The sequence below is a fragment of the Meriones unguiculatus genome, chromosome 3, assembly GCF_030254825.1.
Source record: "Meriones unguiculatus strain TT.TT164.6M chromosome 3, Bangor_MerUng_6.1, whole genome shotgun sequence".
Taxonomy (NCBI): Eukaryota; Metazoa; Chordata; class Mammalia; order Rodentia; family Muridae; genus Meriones; species Meriones unguiculatus.
Genome location: NC_083351.1, coordinates 131,060,789 through 131,065,412, shown reverse-complemented (window position 1 = coordinate 131,065,412; position 4,624 = coordinate 131,060,789). Strand labels below are relative to the sequence as shown.

The 4,624-nt window shown below is 44.5% G+C and overlaps 1 non-coding gene across 1 annotated transcript; it reads left to right on the top strand.

Annotated features, from left to right (window-relative positions):
• Positions 1 to 403: 403 nt before the first annotated feature.
• Positions 404 to 503, top strand: LOC132653421 (small nucleolar RNA U13). Its single transcript, XR_009591161.1, has one exon. It is a non-coding gene; the product is annotated as a small nucleolar RNA U13 (small nucleolar RNA).
• Positions 504 to 4,624: the final 4,121 nt, after the last annotated feature.

Below are 4,624 nucleotides of genomic sequence, written 5' to 3'. Positions count from 1 at the left end.
AAGGATAGGTAAAAAACAGGATGACACAGCCAACACCTAGCCAAAGCACCTTCAAAGGAATGTGACTTGGGTTAAATACAACTAGAAAGTCTCAGAAGAAGAAAGTTTGTCATAAACATCCATCAAATCAACAAGAGAAATCAAACAAGAAATAAAGTAATTAAAGCAAGAATAGTCCAAATTAACGATATAGACTGTCATAACTAAAACCTGGGTAATATACTGTTGGTAGAAATCATCGTCAACAACAACAGTAGTTAAAGCTATAAAGGCTCAACAAAGTTTGCCAGTGGCTTCATTTTGTCCTTTGTACAAATGTGTACTTTTAATTCCATTGCCTTTTTTTCCCATTCACCTTGAAAGATGCTAATCATAGGATGAGAAATAAAACAGTTGATGCAGGAGCCTTTTTTTGTTCATAAACATTATAATTAAGTATTCAAATCATTGTGTGACACATACCTCCCTAAAGCCTTGAATTGTGGTACATTACCAATTTGACATTCACAATTAAGGAGGCTGAATGCCTAAGATTCTGAGGTACACAGTCAGCCAACCTGGAATATAGTGAGACCCAGTCTTTAAGAAAAAAAAAAAAAAAAAAAAAAAACAACAACTAATACTTTAAAAAAAAAGGGCATCCTGCCAGACATTTGCATGCCTGGAGATCCATAGGAGGACATTATCTTGCCGGACACCATCTTACCAGGACAGAGGAAGAACACCATCATGCTAGACATCATCACACTGGAAGAGACACAGGAGGATACCATTCTTCCAGAAGAGACCAAGGTTTACTCCATTCTGCCAGACACCATCATGCTTTAGGATACTGAGAATGACACCATCTTGACAGATACCATCACAACAGAAGAGACTAAGGAGGACACCATCATACGGGAAAAGACCAAGGAGTACTCCATCTTGGCACATACCATCATGTTGAAAGAGAGCGAAGATGACACCATCATGCCAGACAACATCACACCAGGAGAGGTACAGGATGACATCATCATGCCAGAATCCATCACACCGGTACAGACTGAGGAGGACACCATCTTGCCAGACTCCATAACACTGAAAGAGACCGAGGAGGACACCATCATGCCAGATACCATCATACTGGAGGTTACTAGGAAAGACACTATCTTGCCAGACACCATCCACTGGAAGATACTGAGGGGGACACAATCTTACCAGACACCAAAACACCAAAAGGCACTGAGGACAAAACCATCATGACAGACTCCATCACACCAGAACAGACTGAAGAGGATACCATCTTGTCAGTATCCATCATGCAGGATGAGACCAAGAAAGACACTATCTTGCCAGACACCATCACACAGGAAGAGCCCAAGGACAACATCTTGTCAGAAAACATCACACCAGAAGAGACTGAGGAGTACACCTGCTTGTGAGACACCATCATACCAGAAGAGAACAAGGAGGATACCATCTTGACAGACTCCATCACACCAGAAGTTACCCAGGAGGGCACCATCATGCCAGACAAATCATGCCGGAGGATGCTGTGAAAGACACCATCTTGTTAGACACCATCACACCTGAAGATTCCAAGGGGGACACAATCTTGCCAGACACCAAAACACCAAAAGACACTGAAGATGACACCATCATGCCAGACAATATCACACTGAAAGAGACCTAGGAGGACTCCTTCATGTCAGAAGAGACCAAGGAGGATGCCATCTTAACAGTCTCCATCACACAGGAAGAGATCAAGGAAAACACTTTTGCCAGACAGCATCATATGGGAAGAGACCAAGAAGGACATCATCCAGCCATACACCATCACACTGGAAGAGACTGAGGACAACAACATCTTGCCATACAACGTCACACCAGAGGAGACCAAGGGGAACACCATCATGCCAGACACCATCATACTGGAGGTTACTGTGAAAGATACCATCATGCAAGACACCATCACACTAGAAGATACAAAGGGGAACACTATCTTGCCAGGAACCAAAACACCAAAAGACACAGAGGACGAAACCATCATGCCAGACTCCATCACACCAGAGCAGACTGAAGAGGACACCATCTTGACAGTCTCACTCATGCAGGAAGAGACCAAGAAGGACACTATTTTGCCAGATAATTTCATATGGGAAGAGAGTGGGGAGGATACCATCTAGCCATACAACATCACACTGGAAGAGACTGAGAAGAAAACTATCTTGCCAGACTACATCACACCAAAAGAGATCAAGGAGGATACCATCATGCCAGACAACATCACAGTTGAAGAGACCTAAAAGGACTCCATCATGCCAGGAGAGTGCAAGGAGGACAACATATTGCTGGATGAGACCGAAGAGTACTCCATCCTGCTAGACACCAGATTGCCTAAAGAGACTGAAGAGGATACCAGCATGCTAGAATCCATCACACCAAAACAGACTGAAGAGGATAACATTTTGACAGTCTCCATCACACAGAAAGAGATGAAGGAGGATACTAATTTGCCAGACAACTTCATATGGGAAGAGACCGAGGAGGACACTATCTACCCATACAACATCACACTGGAAGAGAGAAGAACACCATCTTGTAAAATAATATCACCCCAGAAGAAATGGGAGACACATTTCTGCGAGAAACCATCATACAAGAAGAGATCCAGGAGAACACCACCTTGTTAGCTACTATCACAGTATAAGAGATGGTGGAGGACACCATCTTACCAGACACCATCACACAAGAAGAGACTGAGGAGGACACGATCATGCCAAAATAGACCGAGGAAGACACCATCTTGTCAGACGTCATCACACTGAGAAAGAGAGAGTAGGATACCAGCATGGTAGACACCATAACACCAAAAGAGAAAGAGGCATTCAGATATACAGATTCCAACACACCAGAAGACACTGAAGACAACAAAATCTTACCAGACACCTTCATATCAGAACAGACTGGTGAGGACACCATCATGCCAGAAGAGATCAAGGAAGTCAACATCATACCAGAAGAGACCAAGGAGTACTCCATCATGCCAGACATCATAATGCCAGAGGACACTGAGAACAACAGCATCTTCCCAACACCATCACACCACAAGGGACCTAGGAGGACACCATTATGCCAGAAGCAACTGAGGAGGACACCATCATGCCAGAAGGGACCAAGGAAGACACCATATTGACAGACACATTCACACTGGGTTAAAGATAGGAGGACAGTATCATTCCAGACTCTATCACAACAGAAGAGATGAAGAATGAAACCATCCTGTTAGATACCATCACACTGTAAGAGACAGAGGAGAACACCATCTTACCAGACACCATTACACCAGAAGAGACTGAGCAGGACCTCATCTTGCCAGACTCCATCACAGCAGAACAGACTGAAGAAGACACGATCTTGCCAGACCACATCACAGTGGAAGAGACCTAGGAGGACTCCATCATGCCAGAAGGGAACAAGGAAGACACCATATTGCTGGATGAGATTGAAGATTACTCCATCCTGCTAGACAACACATTGCCTAAAGTAACCGAGGAGGACACCATCATGCCAAAATCCATCACACCAAAACAGACTGAGGAGGAGAACATCTTGACAGTCTCCATCACACAGTAAGACACTAAGGAGGACACCATCTTTCCAGATACAATCACAACAAAAGAGACCAAGGAGGACAACATCATGCCAGAATCCATCAGAGTGGGAGAGAGAGAGGAGAACACTATAATTCCAGCCTCCATCACCCTGCAAAGACTAAGGAGGACACCATCTTTCCAGACTCCATCACATGAGAAGAGACAAACGAGGACACCATCTTGTTAGATACCATCACACTGTAAGAGATGAAGGAGGAAACCATTTTCCAGGAAGAGAAGAAGGGGTACTACTGCCAGCCAGACACCAGCTTACCAGAAGAAATCAAAGAGGACACGATCTTGCCAGAAAACATCACGGTGAGAAAGAGAGTAGGACACAATCATGGTAGACTCCATCACACCACAAGAGACTGAGGAGTTAACCAGAATTCCAGACTCCATCACACCTAAAGACACCGAGGAGGACAACATCTTGCCAGACACCATCAAACCGGAAGAAAGATAGGAGAACACTATCATTCCAGACTCCATCAAACCAGTAGAGACTGAAGAGGACACCATCATGCCAGACATCACACAGGAAGAGACTGAGGAGGACATCAGTATGCCAGAAGAAACCGAGGAGGATACACTCTTGCCAGACACCATCAAAGAGGAGAGAGATATGAGGACACTATCATTCCAGGATCCATCATAAGAAAAAGGAGTGAGGAGGACACCATCTTGCCAGACACCATCACACTGAGAAAGAGAAAGTAGGACACCATCATAGCAGACTCCATCACACCATAAGAGACTGAGGAGGACCCCATCTTTCCACACTCCATCACAGTTTTAGAGACAGAGGAGGACACCATGGTGCCAGATTCCATCACACTGGATGAGAATAAGTAGGGAACCATCTTGTTAGATATCATCACACTGTAAGAGATGGAGGAGGATCCCATCTTGCCAGACACTATCACACCGGAAGAGATTGAGGAGGACAACATCATGCCAGATAACATTACACCGGAAGAGACTGAGAA